The following is a 26919-nucleotide window of genomic DNA, read 5'->3' as shown; positions in this document are numbered from 1 at the left end:
GGATGAGAAGAGACGCTTGAAAGTGGAATCTAGACTAAAATATGAAAACAACTCAGGTCCAAGGTATAAGATACACAAACCTGTGTCATCAAACTGAGTGGGTGATTCATTAACCAGTCAAGAAATTGTGCCCTTATTCCTTTTTTTCAAGGAAATCCACTAATGAGGGAACTGCTTGTTCAAAAAATCATCACCTTCTTCAAGGAGTCAGTTTGAGGCAAGGAAGGACAAAGAGATACAGGGGGAATGGAGAAAACAGGAACAGTAGAGAAAGAAGGAAAGCTCTGATAAAGGGGAAGTGCCTTTAAGTCTCACATTTCCTCTCTTTTTTTTTTTTTTTTTCTTCAATATTTTGCTCTGGTTATCCAAATCATATTTCATTTTCTTCTTAGAATTATATCCCCCCAAATACCCATAATTAATTTATTTGGGATGAAACCCAAGAATCCCGGAAAATACATTAATTTATCCAAATCAAAAGAACTGTTCTTATGCCATTGAAGAACCAGATTCTTATATATCTATTCAAAATATGACAGAAAGATATCAGCTTTTTAAGAGGAAGAGCTAGAGGCAATATTCTTGCATTTTCATATTTTCCAACAATATGATCTGAATGGTGTTTCAGAACCTGTATTACCCATGCTATTCAATAGTAAAATCTTGAACTGAGAGAGTGTGGTGGTTTACCTAGTACTCCAAAAGAGTGGAGAGCTGGAGGGGAAACTTTTCTATAATTCATGGCCACTTACCTGACTATTGTGTGGCCACAGACCTTCAGCTGCATTGCTCAGTTCAGGAACTTCCAAACATACTGTCTTCATTACCAGAATTGTTGGGGAAATATAATTAAAAACAAAATCTTCTCAAAAACCTCTGCACAAAGATAAAAGAAAGATAAAACAACTTCATTATTGCATAAGCGTTAAACCAGAATGTGATGTGCATCACAGATAATTTGCTAAGAGTTTGCAAAACCAGAAAGATCTCTCACCCTTTCAAAGAGCCACACAGACGAACACCATTTACGTACATGTTCTCAAGAGAAACAATAACCAGTCTTCAAGTAAGAAGACTTGCCAGCATCTTCTGCAACTTGGAAAAAGGTAGTTCTGCAACTTGGCAAAAGGCGCTACAAAAATTAGGCTCCTATTCTCCCCCAGAAATTGGAAGATTGAGGCCCTGTCCTTGTTGATGACTACATTTCAAGGCGATGGTTCCCTGCTTGTTTAAAGACACATTTCTGGGTCATAAAGCCAGCAAGTGGCAGTTTTAGCTTTTAAAAAGATTTGCAAATATTTCAAGACAGATAAGAATTCACTACTGTCAAGTTTTCTTCTTTTTTTTTTTTAATTTTTTTTTCAATGTTTATTTATTTTTGGGACAGAGAGAGACAGAGCATGAACGGGGGAGGGGCAGAGAGAGAGGGAGACACAGAATCGGAAACAGGCTCCAGGCTCTGAGCCATCAGCCCAGAGCCTGACGCGGGGCTCGAACTCACGGACCGCGAGATCGTGACCTGGCTGAAGTCGGACGCTTAACCGACTGCGCCACCCAGGCGCCCCAAGTTTTCTAAAGTAAATGCTCTAAGGAAAGGCAGTCTCTTCCCTTATTTTCAACAGAGAGAATTAAGTTTCTTATTTTTAATTTGTGTTTTGCTTTTACAATGGCAGTAAATAAGACATCTACTTTCTACTTATATTAGGGCATGCCAACAGCAGTAACAACTCCAAAATCTCAAGGGTTTCACAAAACAAAGACACATGCCTTGTTCACATAAGTCTAAAGTCATGAAAAGTGGGGTTCTCTACATACCATCCTTCAGGGTTCCTAGAATTTCTCCCTGGTGATTTTTCCAGGAAGTATCAGGCAGAAAGGAAACAAAAGGAGAGGAGGGTCTCTCACGTTATTGTGTGGGAAGAGAGAATATCCTATTTTGTTTCCTATATATTTCAGACTTTTAAGCACATATTTTTATTTTATCTCCAAATAAATCTCCAAATAAATTTTATCTCCAAATAAATATTATTTTGTCTCCAAAATGCAGGTGCAAAAGAAGCCAAGCAAAGGAGTAGTCACTTTCTGGTTTTATTTATAGAAAGTCCGTGACCTGGCAATGATAATTGCTGATGGTAGAAATAAGAGTGGTTTTCTTTGGGGCATGGAACAGGTAAGGAGATGAAAGAAGTATTCCATACCCCCTTTGTTTTTTGGATGAAAAACTAAACTTTATTTTAAAAAAACAAACCACTAGGAAATATATCACAGCTTTGAAACACCCAATACAGGCTATATTGTCATTTCAAGTAATAAGTTACTAGAAAGACAAGAAGGTCTTTCTCAAATGATAGGGTGCTAGAGCTGGGACAGCCCGCAAACTGCTACAGAAGGCCCAAGCAAAAGTGGCATTTGGTAACGAGGGAGTTTCTCCTCTTTTCCTTTAAAGGAATCACAGCACACCCCTGAGCTGCTTACTTTTTCTCCTTTGACCTTCTTGTTGCCAAGGGAGTGTCTCAGGAGAGCTCTGTTGTTTCAGGGGGCTAAGTAAGCAATAATGAGTTTAAGACTTTTATTCCATTCTGGATTTTCCAAATTTAGTACTTAATAACTCTCTTAATTAAGAAGGCAACAGTTTCTCCTTCAATGTTTACTCCTGGATACTGGCATGTAGTGTAATCAAAACCCTCTTTCCCTTCAAGGGAGCGTGTTATTGCAAGATTGTCCTATTGCTCTGCTGCAGTTAGCCTCAGGGCCCATCATGGCGACCAGAGGGAAGGTAGGTTTCCCATAACCTGTGTAACATCGCCTCTCATGTTTTTACAGGGTCTCCTGGCTGAAAGATGTAATGCGTATTTCAAGAAATGCATATTAACATCTTGATAGACAGAACAGATATCCACAAGGAATTGTTCAAGTTCTTATCCAAACTACCTCTCCCAGCTCCACATCTTTAATCAACTTCATGATCTTCTATATAAAACAAAACCAAGCAAAACAAAGACCCAGAAACCATTTTTTCCCTTGCTAAATTAGTGACCTTGTGGATTTTGTTTTACAGCTTATGGAAAATGACTTAGAGGTCCTTCTGATAAACAGAAGGTTGGCAACAAATGGAAACACCTCTACTCACAGTCCACCAGATTATAGGCAGTGTAGAGGAACCTGCCAGCTTGTTGGTGCCCATATACTAAGAAGAATCTGGTACCTTGGAGGGCTCAGGCTTGGTGCAAGGGAGATCCCTAGTGCCAAGACAAGCATGTGAAACTGAGGCCATCAAAACCTCTCCTGTGCTATGTCTGACCCAAATTTTAGCAGAAGTTTTTTTCAGTTTCGCTTTCTAAGGTTGAAACAAAGGAACCAGGGTTCAGAGGCAAGTGGCACATGCCTCAAACTTGCTGCATCAAACTTCACTTCAAAGTCCAAAACTCCTATTTCACATTTTAAATAGGTCCCTGCTGTCAGCTCTGATGGCCAATTGCAAAGACTTCTATTTCCCAATAGACAGGCGAGACGCCTTCATCTTCTTGGTCATGGTAGGGATGAGGTACATGTGGTCATCCACACACTTAGTCACTCAACTCTCCAGCTTCCATTTCACCTGACGCTCTTTACTTCCTGAATCTATTGAATCTTTGGCTTCGTCATTGCAATGCATGGTACACAGGGCCAGGTGGTCCTGGAACTTATCCAATGCACTGGTCACCGGAGGCTCATGGCAACGCTCAATGTACTGGGGCATCAGCTGCAATGGAAGCCCTACTGTCCTCACAACAGCTGGTGCTGCCCTGGAACATGAGGCCTTGTATCTTCTGGACTTTCTCTCTCCCCAGACTCTTCACCACAGAGCATACCTCCTCCTGCCCCCAGAGCTGCTGCAGCTCTGTCATGGCAACCCTGTACTGCACCAAAAATATTCTATACTTTGTCTTAAATGATGAGTATATAGATTTTACGATCGCCAGAACTCATTTAAATCTACACATAAGATCTTCAGATTTCAATATACGTAAGTTATATCTCAATTTTAAAAATTTATTTTTGGGGTGGCTGGGTGGCTCAGTTGGTTAAGCCTCTGACTCGATTTTGGCTCAGGTCATGACCTTGTGGTTTGTGTGTTCAAGTGCACAGTCTGCTTGGGATTCTCTCTTTCTTCCTCTCTCTGTCCTCCCCCTTCTCTCACTCTCTCTTTCTCAAAATAAGTAAACATTAGAAAATTTTATAAAAGATAAGTTTTCACAAAATAGGTGGAACTTTCCATTCACCATTCATCCATTCACTATTCACTTTTTAGTTTATTTATATTCTCTCTAAATATTCTTAGTATCTATTATATGCTAATCTACTATACATTATTTATACAATGGTAAATAAGACAAATGTGTAGGCTCTTCTAGTGGAATTCTCTCTACAATTGCAATTATGAATGCAGTAATGTTTCCCTATCACATTTCCCTATTGTTTTGTTTTTTCTGTCTTTTAACAGTGTAAAAAATTTTAAAAATTGGAATTGCAAGTCTATTTTTTTTACTTCGACTATTGTTTCTGTTTTTTTTTTCTTCCCTAGTCTTATACTAAGAAATTCTCAATTTTGTTTTAAAAATTTTAGCGAATTTTTTATAGATAAGCCCCACCTCCAGTAATTGTAGAAAACTTTGTGTGCTATCTATTGCATTAAAAACAATCTCTGTATATCCTTATATTTTGATAACAGATTGCTGTTCATAGGGAATATAGACATATTTCCCAATTATGCTTACATGTACATGAAAAATTGTAGTAAACAAATCATATTAAAATGACAGCAGTTTCTGCACTTTGATATGTTTACGGCTTTACCTGATTAAATTTGGAGAACAAAATTGTTCCCTATAGCAATTTGTATAACTGCAATTCTAGCAAATAACCTGTTGTTGGGAAGTAAAGAATATATATGGCTCTATCATCTGAAACCTGCATTTCACTCAGGTTTGAAGTTTAATTTACTCTAAGCTGAACAAGCCAACAATGTTAGACACCTGTTAAAATGTCTAGCATATTCTAAGACCCATTAATACAAGATCTAATTGCAAAAACAGTGTGTATTAATGATTTTTGTTAATCACCCATGACTCAAGTATTATACTCAATTCTAAGCAGTGTGTTTTTACAACATGGTGATCAGAATAATAAAGGTTTTGGAAATAACAGAAATTCATTTAATCCTCACGGCAACTCTGAAACAGAGGTAGTGTCATCCACATATTTTACTGATGATGAGAAATAACTAACTTTATAAATCTGAGACAGTGAAGTGTGATGATGGAATGCCTATTTAGATGTATCATGACCATAAGGGCCATTCAATTAAACTGTCTCATGCTATTAAATTATTTCTTTATCAGCAAATATTTTACATTTAAAAGTAACTCACAAATTGTGAAAGAAACCTGGATGCAAGAGAAATGTTAACATTTTATTTTAAAGGTAGTCATAAATATCTAAAGCAAAGTAGAAAACCATGTTTATTTAGAGACAGTAGGTTTAAAAAGAAGCAGTGGATCGTGTGTGTGTGTGTGTGTGTGTATGTGTGTTTGGCCTATATGTTATGTATAATTTAATTTATGTTCTTGGAATCACAAATACATTTAAATAGATTTCATACAATCATTCTCCCCACCTGAAAATAGCTAGCAGTCTCTCTGAAACACAAGTAGATTTCAAATTTATAAAAGGGAGCCACACATTCTTGTTGAGCTTTCATTTTTGTAATGTAAGGGAAAAGAAGAACAGGTCATGACTAAATTTCATGCTCTCATGAACCTTAAAATAATTTACAGAGTTATCAGGGCATTCATTCAATTTCCTTATTACCTAGCAGTTGTAGTACACAGGTATGCCCGACTAAAGAAAAACCTTTTTAATTTTGAGCCAAAATAAACTCTACACGTTTAACTTCTGGCAAAAATGACCTTAAAATGCATATTTGACATGTCATATGCTATATATATTTTACATATTTTGTATATGTTTAACTGTATTTGAAGCAAAAATCAATAATTTTAAATTGAACTAAGACATCACATTTAAAATGTTTCACATGTTAACGTTATTTGTTGTATTTTATTTTTCTTTATAGAATCCATAATGATCTTGGTTACCCAGTTTGGTCCAGACATTGTTTTTTAAGTTTATTTATTTATTTTGAGAGAGCGAGCACAAGCGGAGGAGGAAGAGAGAAAGAGAGAGATAGGGAGAGAATCCTAAGCAGACTCTGCACTGTCAGCATAGAGCCTGATGTGGGGCTTGAACTCACGAATGGCGAGATAATGACCTGAGCCGAAATCAAGAGTCAGATGCTCAACTGACTGAACCACCAGGCTCCCCTGGTCCAGACATTTGTGTAGTGAGAGTGGGTCATCATATGCAAAGTTAACTTTGGGAAGCAAACTTGAAATGTAACCTATACCATGTGCCCATCTTGATCTCCCTCCTTTCCACTCCTACCCCTTTTTAAGGAAGCATCAGAGTCATGAAATAGTAACTTGCCATTCAATTATATTTGCTCCAGCATTATATTTGTTTCTAAAAAAAAGACAAAACATTCAGAAGAGAGAATATGGGACAAGAAACTGTAAATAAAGAATAGACTGGAAACTTATCTGATGAAACTACTTGGAGATAAGTTCAGAACATTTCAGTGAAATTCTATACTCATGAGTAGAAGACAAGGGATGGTACTGTATCTTCACAATAGCTTTGTGGAATAATCCAGAAAGACAACTGTAAAGGAACTGTACTGAATTATAAATAACAGCCTCCAAAAGGAAGCAAATGAACTCTCATTTCAAAAACCCCTACACACTGAGGTTTTAATATTCTTTTAAAATCTCAACTCTTTTGTGGTAGGGATATTAAACTAGGGTGCTTCCCCCGGAACTGAAAAAAAAAATGTATGTATTTATATGTATAAATGTATATACATATATGTATATATGTATTTATATGTGTGTATACATATATGTATATATGTATATGTGTGTGTGTGTGTGTGTGTGTATATATATATATATATGTATATATATATATATATATATATATATATATATATATATATATAAAATCACCAGAAACAAAGATCTGAACTTTGACTGTTGTTCTAAACCCATGTAGTAAGGGGTACCAATGTACCAAAATAAGAGTATGATTTTCTCTTAATCCTTCCTATGCTTTCCTAGTTTTTATAACCAGATGTATCCCTTAATTCTGGTTTTGTAGGCCAGGGCCCCATTAAATTTATGCAGTAAAACTCAGACAATCTGGTATTTTGATTTTCAGCTCTTGCTACTGCCATTCCCCATAACTCCCTTCATCTAAGATCTGTGCTCTTTTGTTTCCTGGCCTGGCAAAAGACTTACTTCCACCTAAAACAATATCTCATAAAACACATTTTTGTTAATGTCTTAAGCAGTATAATTATGCTTCCCAAATAGTTTCTGCCATCCCACCAAAATTCTAGATCCTACCCACTGGAAAGAGGCCTTTTCTAGATGAGATCTAACTTGTCAAGCAACAATATATAAATTATCAATAACTTTGGTGAGAAGCATAATGTAGAATTAGTTCCATCCATTCTTGTCTTTCCTTGACACATGCTTACAATTATGATATAAGAAGCCTTTCTCCTAAAACTTAGAGCCAACCATAGCTACTGATATACACTGATATCTACTCTGTACCATTCAGTGATGACCAATTTTTGCTCAATTTATTATTTTTAAAAATTCAGAAAATAGTATTGCTCTAAAACTTAGAGCTGGCTAAAATGTGTGTACACTTTTTTTTTTTTTTTTAACTCATCAAAATGGTTGAGGTCACAGGGCAACCAACCATCCCATTATCTAAAGAGAGAGAGATTTCTACAAGGGAAGGTGAACCCGAGGAATATATAGCTAAACAAAAGTAATAAAAATTCAGTTAACAACAAAACAACAAATAGGTAGAGTGTGGGCTGGTAATAGTGTGTGGTAAGAGGCATGTTTATATGCAAGAGAGTTCATATGAATTTTCAAGCCTTGTTTTTAATTCACCAGGTAATCATCCAAATGACACCATCATGGTGCTGGCATGGGCTAGGAAAGCAAGTATAGTGGACGTGAGACTTCATCAGTAATTCTTATACTCTAATATGCTACAAATTAAAGCACTAATCTACAGTAGGTATAACAACAAGAACTATTGCCTTCAGGGCAACCCATGATTGAAATCCATTGCAGCTAGAAGAATGGAACACAGATAAACCTTTATTCTTAAGGAAGAGCAGAAATAATTTTAGGCCAAAACTACAGCTAGGAGAATGGAAGGAATACTGAGAAGGTCACATCCATGAGACCCAAGAGCACAGTCTGCCTAATACTGAGTCTTCACCCAAGAAATTGATAATGATGTTACTCCTTGACCCACACCCATCGCCATAAGGCTAGCAAGTATCTAGTAAGAAGTAAGAGGGAAGCACACTGCAAAGGAAAAGCCTAAGAGTGAGTAACAGACACTGAGAAAAACTCTCCATCAAATCAGCTCCCACCCTCAACATAAAGCAGTTATGGAAGATTCCAATGACCACTGAAATGAACAACAAGAAAAACAGAACAAGAAACTTCAAGCTCAGGTCAACTCCTAACAAGATTAACTCAAACCCCCAAATAAAGATTTTTAGCATGGGAAGCTGTGATCATTTTGACCATAAACTTATTTATTTCCATCTTCACTACTGAACAATAAATTGAAATACATAAGAAAAGGCAGAGAAAAAGCACTGCACTGACAACACATACAACAGTCAAAAGGACCAGACTCAGATATGATGTATACATTAGCATTTTCTTCTGAAACGGAATTAAAAATTATTTTTAAAATGTTGATGGCTCTATCAAAAATGATAAAGAATACCTGAGACAAGATGAGTAACTTCAACAGGGGGATGAAAAATGATAAGAAAGAACCAAATAGAAATGGCAGGAATAAAAATGCGAAAACAATAATGAAGAATGCCTTTGGCAGGTTCATCAGTAGACTCAGTTAAGCCAAGGAAAGAATCTCTCCACTTGATTAATACTTACACTCCAAAACAAACAGGAAAACAATTCTAAGCAATCTAAATGGATCCTCTGAAAGCTATGGGACTTAAACTAACAAACGTGTAACTGAAGTCCCAGAAGGAGGAGAGAAAAAAAATAGAACAGAAGCATTATTTGAAGAAGTAAAGTAATGACTGACACTTCTGCAACATTAATAGCAGGCAACAGGCACCAAAATTTACCTAATAAGCTCTGACAACACCAAGCAAGCAAAAGAAAGAAAGAAAGAAAACAAAACAAAAAAACAAAGAGCAGAATTCTTTCCAGAAAGCTTAAGGCAAAAACATTGGTTACATCTCAAAATTGATAAATATACATACACCAGAATTCTATACCCATAAAAATATATCTCTCAACATAAAAGTGAATAATATTCACTTCTTCAGACAAAATCTGACAGATTTTTAGCAAAAGATTTACACTACAAGAACTACTAAAGGCAGAAAGAATATAACAGAACACTGGATTCACATAATGATATTAAGATAAAATAATTTTTAACCTTAAATATGCTAACAGATCAGTAGCTAATCAAAGCCAAATTTTAAAACATCTGATACTGTGTTCATATCATAGGCTAAGTGAAACACATGGCAACACTAGCTCAAGGGTGGAAGGAGAGGAAATAGAGAATGTGCTACTATAATGTGCTTGCACTGTATATGAAGTGGTATAATGTAATTCAAAGGTAAACTGTAAGTAATTAATTAAAGAAATATATAGTAAACCCTGAGGCAACCACTAAAAAGAAATTTTAAAATATATAAATATAACATGCCAATAGAGAATATTAAATGGAAAGGAAAATGCTGAATTAAATTGAAAGGGGGCAAATAAAAAAGATATAAACAAAGAGGAGATGGAACAAATAGAAAACAGAATACAACCGTATCAGTATCAGTTTTAATGTGCATGGCCTAAACACATTAAGTGAAAGACAGAACTTGTCAGATTGATTAAAATAGGAACAGCCCATTTTAGGGGTACCTGGGTGGCTCAGTCAATTAAGCGTCTGACTTCGGCTCAGGTCATGATCTCGCAGTTTGTGAGTTCAAGCCCCGTGTTGGGCTCTGTGCTGACAGCTCAGAGCCTGGAGCCTGCTTCAGATTCTGTGTCTCCCTCTCTCTCTGACTCTTCCCCGCTCACAGTCTGTCTCTCTCTCTCAAAAATAAACATTAAATTTTTTTTAAATCACCGTTTTAAATATAAAGATATTAAAAAGTTAGTAAAAGAAAGAAAAGCTTTAGCGTGTAAACAATACCCGTAAGTAAAGACGCATTTCAAAACAGAGAATATTATCAAGAAGAAAAGAGAATTGTATAGGTATAAAAAGGTCAATTTTCCAACAAGATATAACAACCCTACACGTTTACATGATTACTTGATTAGAGGGACTCAAAATCCATTAAGTCAAAAATAAGTAAAACTACAGAATAGAAACAACACTAGGAGAATTTAACACACTTCTTTTTCATAAGTTGATACAACTGGCAGAAATAACATTTGTACAGATATAGAAAACCTGAGGAACACTATCAATTAATTTGACCTAATGATCTCAAACATTCCCCTAACAATGTATATTAAACCTTCACCAAGACTTTTTATATTACATAAGACAAACTTCTGTATACCATTAAAAGGAGAGAAACTATATGCAGTATTTCTCAGCCCATGATTGAATTAAACTAGAAATCAATAACAGAAAGATAAGTTTAATAATCTCTGTATTTGAAAATGAGACAATAAAATGTTGAATAACTCATGGCCCAAAGTGATACTCTCAGAGTCAATTAATAATGTTTTGCATTGAATAAAACTGAATAAACAGAAATAAAATTCAGCTAAAGCAAGGTTTAAAGGAAAAGTTGTAGTACCCAAGGCTTAGTCTAGAGAATGAGAAAGGCCCAAAAAATAGAAATATGATAAATGAATTACATTGAAAATAGAAAACAATAGGAAAAAAATGAAACCAGAAGCTGGCTCTTTGAAATACCAATAATACTGAGAAAACTCTATCCAAAGTGACAAAGAAGAATAAAAAAGGAAGGAAGACATAAATTACTATTATAATAAACAAAAAGGGAATATTGCCACAGATCTCACAGATAATAAAGGCTAATCAATTAATATTACCAACCACTCCATATCCATAAATTCAAAAAGTAAATAAGTATGCAAATTTCTTGAAATACATAACCTGCTAACACTCATTAAAAGAAGATAACATGAAAAGTACTATATCTATTAAAGTAATTAAGTACACACTGAAAACCTTCCAAAAATAACAAAAACAAAAACACAGTCCATGCCTAGATATTTAGTGAATTCTAACAAATGTTTAATGAAGAAATCATACCAATTTATACAATCCTTCTATAAAATGGATACAATTAAATGATTTATTAAACCAGAATTACTCTAATTCCAAAACCAGGGAAAACTTAAGAAGTGCTTATACACTTTGCCTCATAATCATAAATACAAAAATGCTAAACAAAATATCAAATCAAATCGAGTAACATATAAAAAAGATAAAAAAAATACAATCAGGTACTGTTTATTCTAGCAATTCAAGGTTCTTTCAAAGTTCAAAAATTAAGCAGTGAGGAGACGTCTGGAAAGATGATGGAATAGGAAGGCCTGAGCTCACCTCCTCCTGCAGACAGACCAAGATTACAGTCACCTCAATGCAACTATGTAACTAACTCTGAGAGCTATCTGGGGACTGGGAGAACAGATTTTCCACAGTTAATTCTGGAAAAGAAGCCATATTGAAAAACATAGGATGGGTGGAGACGCAGTTGGGAACCAACAGTCTCTGGTGAGACTACTAACAAACAGGAGGGACACCTCTAACATAAAGAAGCAAGAGAATCAGACCCCACAGCACACCTCTCAGGCATGGGGGACTCGCATTAGGAAAATAAATCCCCATGATTTTGGCTTTGAAGGCCAGTAAGGCTTAGCTTTGTATGTTCTTACAAACCCTGGGGCTTGGTTCTGGGAAAGCCAGAGGGCACTAGAAAACTGAGCCTGTCTTTATAAAGAGCCATCATAACAGTTAACCCAGCTGAGCTACAGCATAGAAGCAAACAGAACAAATTGCTGGTCGCCAGAAAAAAGGGAGGTGAAGTGAGGGGCAATATAAAAGAGATAAAGTGTACACTTATCTTTTTTTTTTTTAAATTTTTTTTTCAACGTTTATTTATTTTTGGGACAGAGAGAGACAGAGCATGAACGGGGGAGAGGCAGAGAGAGAGGGAGACACAGAATCGGAAACAGGCTCCAGGCTCTGAGCCATCAGCCCAGAGCCTGACGCGGGGCTCGAACTCACGGACCGTGAGATCGTGACCTGGCTGAAGTCGGACGCTTAACCAACTGCGCCACCCAGGCGCCCCACGTGTACACTTATCTTGATGAGCAATGAGTAACATATAATATTATTGAATCATTATATTGTACACCTAAAACTAATATAATACTGTATGTTAATTATACACTTCAATAAAAAATTAACGAAAATTACCATATTAACTTACTAAAGCAAATGTAGAATAAACGTTTTGTATAACTCACCATTTGTTCATAATAAAACTGAACAAACTAAGGGTAGAAATTCCCTTAGTAAATAAAGGATATCTATAGAAGCTAACCTCAGGGGCGCCTGGGTGGCGCAGTCGGTTAAGCGTCCGACTTCAGCCAGGTCACGATCTCGCGGTCCGTGAGTTGGAGCCCCGTGTCAGGCTCTGGGCTGATGGCTCAGTGCCTGGAGCCTGTTTCCGATTCTGTGTCTCCCTCTCTCTCTGCCCCTCCCCCGTTCATGCTCTGTCTCTCTCTGTTCCAAAAATAAATAAACGTTGAAAAAAAAAAAATAAAAGCTGACCTCATACATAATGAGAAAATATGGATTTCTTTCTCCTAAAGTTGGTTACATGAATATAAGATGTCTTCTAACACCATTCCTATTTAACATCGTACCACAAGTTCTAGGCATTGCAGTAAGGCAAGAAAAATAAATTATATTCAGGGGCACCTGGGTGGCTCAGTCAGTTAAGTGTCCCACTTTGGCTCAGGTCATGATCTCGCAGTTTGTGACTTCGGGCCTCTCATTGGGCTCTGTGCTGATAGCTCAGAGCCTGGAGCCTGCTTTGGTTTCTGTGTCTCCCTTTGTCTCTTTCCCTTCCCCCCCTCTCTAAAATGAGTAAACATTAAAAAAAATTTTTTTTAAAGAAATTATATTCAGATTGGAAAGGAAGAAACAAAAACTATCTCTATTAACTTGCAACATAATTGCCTCTGTAGAAAGTATCAAAGAACCTTCAAAAGAACTCCTAAGTTTGGAAAGCAAGTTTAACAATATCCCATGATGCAAAGTCAACATAAAGTAATTGTATTTTTGTATAGCTGCAATGAACTGAATTTTTAAAACAAAGATACCAAATATTACTACAGCACCAAAAGGAACTACTTAGATATAATTCTAATAAAACATGTACAGAATCTGTATGCTGAAAACTAAAATTCCCTTGAAAGAAATTTAGAATTCCTAAACAAATGGAGAGACAAATTATGTTTACGTACTAGAAGACTCAATATTCTTAAGATGTCACTTCTACTTAAATTGATTCATTCATAGCAATCTCAACAATACCTCAGCAGATCTTCTTGGCATATATTGACAGATTAACATAAAATTTATATGTAATGCCAGGGATAAGACTCCCTAAAACTTTTGGAAAAGAACAAATTTTGAGGGTTCATACTTCCAACTTTTCAGACTTGTTATAATTGTTATAATAATCTAAACAGTGTGGTATTAGTGAAATAATATAAAGGTGTTTATTTTGTGCCACTACCATTCTGTTTTGATTACATATCTATTACATAATAGAAAATAGATCAACACAAACATAGTTAACTGATTTTTGATAAATGTGCTAAGCAACTCACTGGATAAAAGACAGTGGAACAGGTATTCATTGGAGAAATCAATGAATCTTGATCTTTATATCATATGTCATGGAATGTACTTAAAATAGGCAATCTGTTATAAAATCTAAAAATCTAAAACTACACTGCTTCTGGAAGAAAACATAGTATAAACTCTGCCTAATTTTGAATTGGGCAAATAGTTTGGTTTTATATACAACACCAAAAAATAACCATTAAGAGAAAACAACTATACGATAAATAGGAAATAAACAAATTTTCTTTGGTAAAGACAGAGCTAAGAACTTTTAAAAAAAGTGGTGTAGACTTGGAGAAAAAAAATTATAGATCATATTTCTGAAAAACATATCCAGTATATATAGAGAATTCTCAAAATGTAACACTAGTAACACATTAAAAAATAGAAATCACAATGACATACCACAGCATACTTATTAGAATGCCTGAAACTCTAAAAAGCTAGTAATACCAATTATTGGTGGGGATACACATCTACAAGAATTCTTATTAATTGCTGAGGGGAATACAAAGGGTACAGCCACTTTTGACAACTAGAATTTTCTTACAAAGCTAAAAATAGTCTTATTATACAATCCTAGGAGGTATCATAATCCTAGGTGTTTACTCAACTGATTTAAAAACATGTATACACAAAAATATGCACATCAATATTTAGAGCGACTTGATTCATAACTTCCCAAACTGGAAGCAACTAAGATACCCCTGTATGAATTAAAAAAAAAAAAAAGATATATGGTATATGTACAATGGATTGTTATTCAGTGATGGAAAGATATGATCTATCAAGCCATGAAAAGATATGGACGGATCTTAAATGTATATTACTAAATTTAAGATAGCAGTCTAATGGAGCTAGACATTTTATTATTTCAATTATATACAATCCAGAAAAGGAAGAACTACAGGCACAATGAGAATATTAGTGAGTTCCAGTGGTTCAGGAGGAGGAATGACTAGGCAAAGCATAGTTTTTTTTGTTTTTGTTTTTGTTTCTGGGTTATGAAACTATTATACATAATAATGTAACAATAGATACATCACACTATGCTTTTTTCAAAATTCATACAGTTTTGCAGCACAGTGAGTGAACCATTATGTATGCCAATACAACAACAACAAATGTCATTTAGGAGGTCAGAGGATCGCATGAAAAAAAGCATGCTATGTCTAAGGAATCTACCTGCGTTACAAATGTATGAAAAAAAAAAAAAAAACTCTGATGGGACTGGGAGAAAATGCTCTAACCTAAAAATCTTTGGAAATAAGCAGGGTCTATAAAACTGAATACAAAAGGAATTGCACATAAGCACTGTACTCTGGCTGACAAATTTGTTTCCTGTAGGGTACAGGTTAAAAACTCTGAAACTGCTATACATATATACTGAAATTGAATAAGTAAATCTAAAGGCAATAGTGGGAGCTAGTTTACTTACTGTTGGAGTGGTAGTTAACAGACAAACAAAGCGGGGGGGGGGGGGGCGGGTGGAAAGTCTTTAATGATCCATGTGATAAAGGATTAGAATTAGAAACATAAGAAATGAACTCATATTTAGCTTAATATAGATACAGATGGTTACACATAGAAACATGGATAGATGCATCCACAAAGGTTAGTATACACATATATACTTCCTTTCTCTCTCAACTGACCCTAGATGAAATGACACTACAATAGCAACAAGGACAACTAGTGATCAGCTTCTGATTTATTATGATACGAGTAAAAACAACCTTCAGTAAAAAGAAATGAGATCCTGGGATAAATTCCTTGTTCTAAGAATGGGGGAGAAATATACAAGATGAATCTGGAAAGTCGTGTAATTCCAGAGTGTAAGAAAGTGCTAAAAACACACACAAATGCAATGACAGAGATATATCAAAGGGACACAGGAGCCAACTGAAGCAGCTCTCAGTGGTCAAAGCTGGGACTATTTGTATAGTATAGAAGAGAAGGGAAGACTAGTTTGCAGTGGAAATATTTAACCAACACAGCCTCAGTTAGGTGACCAAGGTGAACCTCAACCATGATAAGCCATATTAATAGTATGTACCCTTGATATGTTGTGAGAAAATGACACATTCACCTATGTGTTCTTCCTCACAAAAATCTACAACCTCAATTTCAATATGAGAAAAACATCGTACAATTCCCAATTTTGGGACATTCTATAAGATACCAGAGATACACTTTTTATAACTATCAAGGTCATCAGAAATAAGGAAAGTCTGAGAAACTTTTGCAAACAAGAGGAGCTTAAGCAGATATAACTACTAAATATAATGCAGTATCCTAGATGGGATCCTAGAACATAAAAAAAAAAAAAAAAGGTAAAAATTAAGGTAATCTGAATAGGGGGGTGGAATCTAGGTAATAATCATGAATCAATATTGCATCATTAATTACAATAGAAATAACATACTAATTTAAGGTATTAATAATAGGGGAAATTAGTCAGAGAATGTATAAAAACTGTATTACCATCTTTGATTTTTCAGTAAATCTACTTTTTTAATTTAATTCTTTTTTTCTTTAAAATTTTTTTTAAGTTTATTTATTTATTTTATGAGAGAGAGATAGGGCACAAGATGGGGAGGAACAGAGAGATAGGGAGAGAGAGAATCCCAATCAGGCTCAGTACTGTGAGTACAGAGCCCACTGTGGGGATTGAATACATGAACTGTGCAATGGTGGCCTGAGCCACAATCAAGAGCCAGGTGCTTAACTGACTGAGCCACTCAGGTGTCCCTAAAACTGTTTGAAAAATCTTTATGAAAATGTGCAGGAAATTCAGACAGATACTTCAAAAAGTATGCAGGTGGTAAATAATCATATGAAGAGATGATCAATTATTTGGTAAATTCAAATTAAATACACTGTGAGATACATCTGTATACCTACTAGAATAATAAAAGGCAATACTAAGTGCTGTTGGTGATGGAGAGTAACTGAAATTGTAATATATTTCTCATATGACTACAAATTGGTATACTCTTTTGGAAAATAGTTTGGTAGTATATTAATTTTCTAACCTGCTATAACAACGTACTACCAACTTCATGGTTCAAGACAACATAAATTTATTCTTACAGTTCTGGAGGTTAAAAGTCAGTAATCCAATTACTGTAAGGGTTGGTTCCTTTTGAGGGCTCTGAGGAGAATCTATTCCATGCCTCTCTCCAAGGTTAGATCTATCACTCCAATCTCTGCTTTCTTCTTCACATGGTATTTTTCTTGTGTATCTCTGTCCAAATTTCTACTCTTTATAATAATACATTCGTTGGGTTGGTGTCTACCCTAATAACCCCATTTTAACTTGATTAACTCTAAAACAAACTGATTTTCATGTACAATTACATTCTGAGGTACTGAGAGTTAGGGTTTCAATTTATCATTTTAGGGATACAATTCAACTCCTAAAAGTCATTTAAAAAAAAAGTTAAGCATACAGATACCATGTAACCTAGTAATTCCCCTAACACAATGTTACCCAAGATTAATAAAAACATATTCACATGAAAATCTTAATATAAATGTTTAGAGCAGAACTTATTGATGGTCACTCCAAACTGGAAATGATCCAGGTATCCATCAACTAGTAAACTTACACACCATGGTACCTACACAGAATGGAATACTTCTCAGCAATGCAATGAAACATGCTACTGTTTCACAAAACAACATATGTTGCATCTAAAATGCCTTTTACTAAGTCAAAGTAGCCATTTCCAAAAGCTTATATATTGTATGATTTAACTTTTATGAAATATGGCAAAGGTAAAACTACAGGGATGAAATATATCTCAGCATTTGCTAAGGGTGGTGTTAGTCAAAGGTATGTGCTACCTACAGACAATATGGACATTTCAGTCTAACGGGATAGATCTTAAAATGATTGTGGTAGTCCATGTATGGCTCCATGTCTTTTTTATTTTTTATTTTTATTTTATTTTATTTTTTTTTAATTTTTTTTTCAACGTTTATTTATTTTTGGGACAGAGAGAGACAGAGCATGAACGGGGGAGGGGCAGAGAGAGAGGGAGACACAGAATCGGAAACAGGCTCCAGGCTCTGAGCCATCAGCCCAGAGCCCGACGCGGGGCTCGAACTCACGGACCGCGAGATCGTGACCTGGCTGAAGTCGGACGCTTAACCGACTGCGCCACCCAGGCGCCCCTCCATGTCTTTTTTAAAACCCATAGAAGTCTACACTATAAAGGGTGAATTTTAATGTATGCTAATAAAAAAAATTAACCAGGATATGTGTAGGGAAAAAAACAGTCAAAATGCATGATATCACAAATTAATTTAACATTATTGCAATAGCATATTGCAAATGCATATTGCATAGCATAATGGAGGTGAAGCAGATAACTAACCTAAGTAATTTTGAAACAGACTATTTTTATTTCATACTGCAAGGCTGAAGACAAAAAGAGTTCATCATCAACTTTGTTATCTAGTTTGTATATATATATATATAAACTATTTATATATATATATATATACTAGTTATATATATATATATATATATATATATATTTTATATATATATATTAACTATATATATTAACTATATAGATATATATATATATATGCTTTTAACAGGGTAGTCAGTTAACAATCTTGAAATTGTTTTATGTGGATTCTAAAGTTGAACAAGTAAATAAATATTTTGCAGGTTATCAGTAATAAGGTTAGTAATAAAATATTTCTTTCCTTTTTGATTAATAAGGCCCATATGCAAATTACATATATTAAATAATTTGTCCCTAAATCTCAAAAAGTACATAAAACATTCACAGCAAGAATTTATACTCAAAATCCATTACTTTCAAAACCAATAACTTCAAGTGAGATTTAATAATTCTGACAATACTAAAATGTGTTGAGAAGTAGGTTACATTAGTGACCAAACAAGCAGCTAAATGGACACGTATCTATCTATGGATTCATTAGGTGTTCTCTTCTACTGATTTAACTTGATGTGCAATAACTTGAGAGTCAGGAGAAATACTGAATTTAATTAGAAAGGCATTTTGTGACTGATTGCTTATTCATAGGCTAAAACACTGCATTTTTACTTTACTATTTTAACAAAGTAAACAAGGTTTGAAGGTCTCAGAGAAAAAATTATTGTCTGAATCAAAAATTAATTATTCTCAATACAGTGCTTAGTAAAGAACAGGAAATAAAACTAAAAGCCGGCTGCCAAGCATCAATAGACACGAAAAAAGAAAAGAGATTAATAATGTTCAATTTTTCATGTTAACTACCACACTAGTTAATAAATATGAATCCAGAATGCTAATATTATTATTGACTAAAATATTAATAGTACTAAAATAAGGGTTTTTCAGAAATATAATTAGAGAAAGGAAATAGTTCCTACTGTTATTTTTTTTTCTTTTTCACTTTAAATATAGGTTTCATCTTAACTATGGGTAGCCCCATGCAAATGTGACATGAGGATATATAGCTATAGCTACTACTGTGTGTTTGTATTGAAATGAGACAATTTGTTAATGTAAAAGTTAGAGTAAAGACATCCAGATCCACCTAAGATAGGCAAGCACATTCCACCCAAACTTTCCCAATGATTACAACAGCAAAACACGGAGAAGAATATATAAGCAACTATCTACAGACACTGAAAAGTAAATAATTTCAGGAAACTTTGAAGAAAAAACAAAATTCAAAACACAACCAATACAGTGGTGATTTCCCTATTTTAGGTTTTTTGTTTTGTTTCATTTTTTTTTTTTATCCCATATCTGATGCCTGACAGCCTGAATCTCAGAACTGCAGAATTGCATAGTCAATACAAAAAGAAGCATTACCAGGAAAAGAAAACAAAAACAAACGCTTTATCTCTTACTATGGAGACTAGAAATGAATGGTCTGTATGCTATGAAGAAGATAAGAGGAAATCACATACCTCTCTCCTTTTCTCCTCAGGCCTTCCCACTCCCTAAGACACAACATATTCAAATTAGGCCAATTAATAACCCTACAATGGTCTATAAGTTTTTAAGCAAGATGAAGAGTCACATGTCTTTCACTTTAATTCAAAAACTAGAAATAATTAAGCTTAGTGACAAAGGTATGTTGAAAGCTGAGATAGACTTCTTATGCTAAACACTCAGCCAAGCAGTGAATGCAAAGGAAAAATTCTTAGAGAAAATTAAAAGAGCTTTGCATTGAACATGTGAATGATAAGAAAATGAAACAGCTTTATTGCTGAGAAAGTTTTACCAGTTGGAATAGATCAAACCAGCTACAGCATTTCCTTAAACCAAAGCCTACTCCAGAACAAGATCCTAACTCTCTTCAATTCTAAGAAGGCTGAAAAGAAGTGAGGCAGTGTCAGAAGAAAAGTTTGAAGCTAGTAGAGGTTAATTCACAAAGTTTAAGAAAGGCTGTGTCCATAATATAAAAGTACAAGCTGGAGCAACAAACAAGTGCTGATGTAGAAGCTGCAGTGAAGTGTCCAGAAGATCTAGCTAAGATAATTCATGAAGGCAGCTACACTCAACAGTGGATTTTCAACGTACACAAAACAGTCTTAGATTGGAAGAAGATGCCTGTTAGGACTTTTCATAGCTAGAGAGGAGAAGTCAATACTTGGCATCAAAGTTTCAAAGGACAGACTGACTCTCTTGTTAGGAACTAATGCAGCTGGGGACTTTAAGTTGAAGCCAGTGCCCATTTACCATTCTGAAAAATCCCAGGACTCTTAAGAATTATGCTAAACCTACCCTGCTTATGCTCTGTAAATGGGATGACAAAGTCTGGATGAGAGAGCATCTGTTTACAACATGGTTTACTGAATATTTCAAGCTCACTGTTCAGACCTGCCGCTCAGAAAGAAAGATGCCTTTCAAATATCACCACTCATCGACAATGTACCTGGTTACCCAAGAACTCCAATGGAGATGTATGATGAAATGAATGTTGTTTTTATGCTTGCCAACACAACATCTATTCTATAGTCACATGGATCAAGGAGTAATTTTGACTTGAAAGTGTCATTATTTAAGAAATAGATTTTGTAAGATTATAGCTGCCACATATTGTGATTTCTCTGATGAACCTGGGCAAAATAAATTGAAAAACTTCTGGAGAGGATTTACCATTCTAAGTGTCATGAAAGACATTTGTGATTCATGGGAAAAAGTCAAGATATTATCAACAGGAGTTTTGAAGGAGTTGATTCCAACTCTTCTGGATGATTTTGAGGGGTTCAAGACTTCAGTGGAGGAAGAAACTGCAGATGTGGTGAAACAGCAAGAAAACTAGAATTAGAAGTGGAACCTGAAGGGGTGCCCTGATGCTTCAGTAGGTTAAGCATCCAACTCTTGGTTTCAGCTCAGTCATGATCTCACAGTTTGTAGGTTCAAACCCTGTATCAAGCTCTTCACTGGCAGCACAGAGGCAGTGTGGGATTCTCAGTCTCCCCCTCTGTCTCTTCCCCTCCCTCACTTGCTCTCTATCTCTATCAAAAAATAAACTTAAAAGAAAAAAAAAAATAAGTGGAGCCTGAAGATATGGCTGAATTGCCATTGAATGGATGAGGAATTGCTCCTTATGGATGAGCAAAGAAAGTGGTTTCTCGAGATGGAATCTACTCCTGGTAAACATGCTGTGTAGATTTTTGAAATAACAGCAAAGGGAATCAAATATTACATAAACTTAAAATAGCAGACAGGTTGGAGAGCACTGATTCCAATTTTGAAAGAGGTTCTACAGTGGTAAAATACTATCAATACCACAGTGGTTAAAATGCTATCATCATATGCCACAGAGAAATTATCAACAAAAAGAAGAATAAATTGATGCAGAAAAGTTCACTGTTGTCTTGAGGAAATTGCTACAGGCACCCCAACCTTCAGCATTCACCACTCTGATCAGTCAGCAGCCATCAACAATGAGTCAAGACATGCATGGTTAGCATTTTTTTAGCAATAAAGCCTTTTTCAATTAAGGTATGCACATTGGTTTTTCCGACATAAGGCTATTATACACTTAATAGACTACAATATGATGTAAATATAACTTTCATATGCCTTGGAAAACCAAAAAAAAATGATTTGGCTCTCATTATTTAACATTTATTTTTAATTTTAGAGAGAGAAAGAGAGAGTGAGTATGGGAGCAAGACAGAGGGAGAGAAAAAGGATCCAAGCAGGCTCCATGTTCAACACAGAGTCTGATGCAGGGCTCAGACTCACAACATTGGGATCATGACCTTAGTGGAAATCAAGAGTTGGATGCTCAACCAACTGAGCCACCCAGGCACCCCTGACTCTCCTTATTGTGATATTTGCTATATTGTGGTGGTCTGGTATCTGCTCCCAGTATCTCTGAAGTATGCCTGTATTTTAAACTTGGGGGTTTGTTTTATAGCCTTGGGTACAGTGTATAGGAGTAGGTGCCACAAAAATGGGTCCTTTGGATATTCTGACTTCTCTGAGATTAAGTATTAGGTAGGAAGGAGATCAAGTATTAAGTGGGTAAAATGCATTAATACATATCACTTTATAATGATAAAAGGGTCAATCAACCAAGAAGATAGCATTTCTAAATGTGTGTTCACCAAACAACAAAGCTACAACATACACAATGCAAACCTGATATAACTGAAAGGAACAGTATACAAATCCAAATGTATACTTGAACACTTTAGGACTTTTAGGAATAAAATTTGAATAGTGTGTTAGGCTTTCCAGAGAAACAGAAATAAAAGGATGTGTGTGTGTGTTTCTGTGTATGTATAGATAGATGTAGATATAAATACATAGGTGTATACACATGTGTATATATTATATGTATAGATATTTATTTTAATAAATAAGCTCAGCAATTATGGAGGCTTGGCAAGTTATAAAGGCTGATAGGATAGGCAGATGGGCTGGAGACTCAGTGAAGAATTACAGTTCCAGCACAAAAGCAGACAGCTAGCAGAATTACTTCTGGCTAGGAGGAGGTCAGTCCTTGTTCTATTAAGGCTTGAAATTGATTGGATAAGGCCCACCCACATAATGCAAGGTAATCTGTCTTACTCAAAGTCCACTGATTTAAATATTAACCAATTAAAAACAAAACAAAACAAAAACTTTCACAGAAACATCCAGAATAACATTTGCTTAAATATCTAGGTATCTTGGCCCAGGCAAGTTGACACATAAAATTAACCATTACAAAGTGTTCAGGATAACTTATTTTATGTATCATTGTTGTTGTTGTTGTTGTTTGATTTGGTATTTGCAAATTAGTATAAATTTCAAAGTAGTCTAAATCCCCATTCAACAGTCTAACATTACATATCTCACAGCTTATATATATCTTCTGAAGTTCATGATATTTAGAAAATGGGGTTCAAGTGGAATATAATCCTTACCTTTCCAAAGGATATAAAATTAATACACAAAAATTGGGTGCATTTCTATATACTGATAACAAAGTAGCAGAAAGACAAATTAAGAAAACAATTGCATTTATAATGACACCAGAAAGAATAAAATACCTGGGGATGAACTTAAGTAAGCAGGTAAAAGACCTGTACTCTGAAAACCATAATACACTGATGAAGAAATTAAAGACGACACAAATGGAAATATATCCTATTCTTATTAATTGGAATTAATATTTTTACAATGCCTATGCTACCCAAAGCAATCCACAAATTCAATGCAAAATCTATCAAAATACCAACATCATTTTTCTAAGAACTAAAACAGAAAAATTCCAAAATTTTTGTGGAATCAAAAAAACCCCCAAATAGCCAATAAATGCAACAAAGCTGGATCTATCACCATTCCAGATTTCAAGTTATATTCCAAAACTATAGTAATTAAAACAGTATGGTACCTTCAAAAAACATGACACAAAGATCAGTAGAACAGAATTGAGACCCCAGAAATAAACTCACACACACATATATGGTCAATTAATCTATGACAAAGGAGGTAAGAATGTACAATAGGAAAAACAACAGTCTCTTTGATAAATGTAGCTGGTAAAACTTGACAGCTATAAGCAAAAGAATGAAACTTGAACATCCTTTAATGCTATCCACAAAAATAAAATAAAAATGGATTAAAGAATCTTAATGTGAAACCTGAAACCATAAAACTTGTGGAATAAAACATAGGCAGTAATTTCTATGACACTGCCTTCAGTAACATGTTTCTAGATATGTCTCCTTTGTTAAGGAAAACAAAAGCAAATATAAACTATTGGAACTATACCAAAATGAAAACCTTTGCCACAAAAACAACAAACAACAAACAAACAAACAAACAAACAAACCTACTGACTGGGAGAAAATAATTGCAAATGCTATATCTGATAAGGGATACATATCAAAATACATAAAGAACTTATACAACTTAATGTAAAAAAAAAAATCCAGTTAAAAAGTGGGCAGAGGACCTGAATAGACATATTCCAAAGAAGACATATAGATGGCTGACAGATACCCAATGTCCCTAATAATCAGGGAAATGCAAATCAAAACCACCGTGATATATCACCTCATGTTTGTCAGATGGCTGAAGGAAGGAAGGAAGGAAGGAAGGAAGGAAGGAAGGAAGGAGAGCGAAAGAGAGAGAGAGAGAAAGAAAAGAAAAAGAAAGAAAAGAAAAGAAAGAAAGAAAGAGAGAGAGAGAGAAAGTATTGGGGAGGATATGGAAAAAAATACCCTTGTACAGTGCTGTTAAGTATATATATTGATACAGCCACCATGGAGAATAGTATGGAGGGTTCTCTAAAAAACAGAAATAAAAATAGCGTATATCCAGTAATTCCACTACTAGGTATTTACCCAAAGAAAATAAAAACATTAATTCAAAAATATATGTGCACCCCTATGTTTTATTGCAATATTTACAACAGCCAAGATATGGACACAGACCAAGTGTTCATTAACAGATGGATGGATAAACATGTAGTGTATATATATATATATATATATATATATATATATATATATATGTATGTGTGCGTGTGTGTGTGTGTATACACAAATAATTATACTATGGAATATCATTCATCTGTAGAAAAGGATGAGACCTTACCATTTCCAACAACATGGATGAAACTAGAGGGTATTATGTTAAGTGAAATAAGACAGAGAAAGACAAATATCATATTATTTAACTTGTCTGTGGAATATAAAAAACAAAACTAACCAACAAAAAAGCAGAATCAGACCCATAAATACAGAGAACTGATAGTTGCCAGAGGGGAGGGGGTAGGAAGATAGGCAAACTCGGTGAAGGAGAGTTGGAGATACCAGCTTCCAGTTTGGAATAAATAAGTCATGAGGATAAAAGGCAGAGCATAGAGAACATAGTCAATGGTGTTAAAGCATTGAATGTTAACAGATGGTAGCTACACTTGTGATGAGCATAAAATAACAGATTTGTTGAATCACTATTTTGTACATGTGAAACTAATATAACATTGTTTTTCAATTGTACTTCACACACAAAAAAAACTTTCCCTCCCTTTATATTTCTTTACCCTTTCCAGTTTATAATAATCAAATAGTTTCTCCACAAATATTTAGAACCGCATTAGTCAGTAATATATTTTTGCTTTAAATGTCAACTATAATGTACAAACTTCAAAAGGAAAAGGAAAATGTAATAGTCTCTAATTTTTGCTTACCATGTTTATGTTCTTTTATTCTTATGTCTCAACATCACTTCTCTTATTGTTTCTTTACTACCTAAGAATTTTTTCTTCTTCTCCGATTCTTTTTTTTTTTTAAGTAGACTTCACACCCAGTATCAAGTTCAGTGCAGGGATTGAACTCACAATACTGAGATTAAGACCTGAGCTAAAATCAAGAGTTAGATGCTTAACCAACTGAGCCACCCAGGTGCCCCTCCCTAAAAACTTTCTTAAGCCATTTCTTACATAAAAGAATGTTTTTAGGGCAAATATGCTGATCATATTTTCCTTCATCTGAGAATTTATTGACTTCCCTTCATTCCCAGAGTGTATTTTCACTAGATATAAGATTCTGGATTGACAATTCCTTTCTTTTAGCATCTCAAAAGTATTGTGCTGCTGCCTCTGACCTCCATGGTTTCTGGTGAAAAAGAAATGTGTCAATCAAATAGCATTTCTGCTATAGATGTGGTGGCATTTTTCTCTGGCTGCTGTCATAATTTTTTTTTTGTCATTAGTTAAGTAGTTAATTATGATGCATCTTGTCGTAGATTACTTTGTGTTTAAACTGTAGTTCTTTTAGCTTCTTGAATTTGTAGTTTAATGTCTTTTGACAAAATTTTGAAGTTCTTAGTCATTATATCCAAGTACTTTTGCAGTCGCAACCTCTTTCCCCTCTGCTTCTGGAACTCTGATAACATAAGTATTAAATCTTTTCTTATGTCTCCATGAGTCTCTGCTCTGTTCTTTTATTAAAGTCCATTTTATCTCCCTTGTTCATAGTGTGTAATTTTGTTTCATTTTTACTGATGTTTTTCCTTCTTTCTATCTGATATTGTGCCCATCCACAAAGCTTTTTATTTTGGATATGGTATATTTCAGTTATAAAGTTTTCATTTGATTGCCTTTTATTTATATTTCTATTTGGAACTTTTTTTTTTTTTTGGCCCAGACCATTCTCCCCCTTTTTAAAAATTTGTTTCAACAATGTTCTTAATTGCACACTGAGACATTTTCAGTATGACTGATTTTAAATACCTATTGGATAATTCTGGCATCTCTGCCCTCTTGGTGTTGGCGTTAATGGATTGTCTTTTAAAATTTTTAAGTTTAGTTTGAGATTTTCCTGACTATTGGTACGATAAGTGGTTTTCT

General features: G+C 34.7%; 1 pseudogene; it reads right to left on the bottom strand.

Annotated features, from left to right (window-relative positions):
• Positions 1–3487: 3487 nt before the first annotated feature.
• LOC121035782 (protein FAM136A-like) lies at positions 3488–3887 on the bottom strand (annotated as a pseudogene).
• Positions 3888–26919: the final 23032 nt, after the last annotated feature.

This window comes from Herpailurus yagouaroundi, unplaced genomic scaffold, assembly GCF_014898765.1.
Source record: "Herpailurus yagouaroundi ecotype Mexico unplaced genomic scaffold, PumYag 162, whole genome shotgun sequence".
NCBI lineage: Eukaryota > Metazoa > Chordata > Mammalia > Carnivora > Felidae > Herpailurus > Herpailurus yagouaroundi.
Note: the sequence above shows the minus strand (reverse complement) of the source record. Positions and strands in the feature narration are given on the sequence as shown.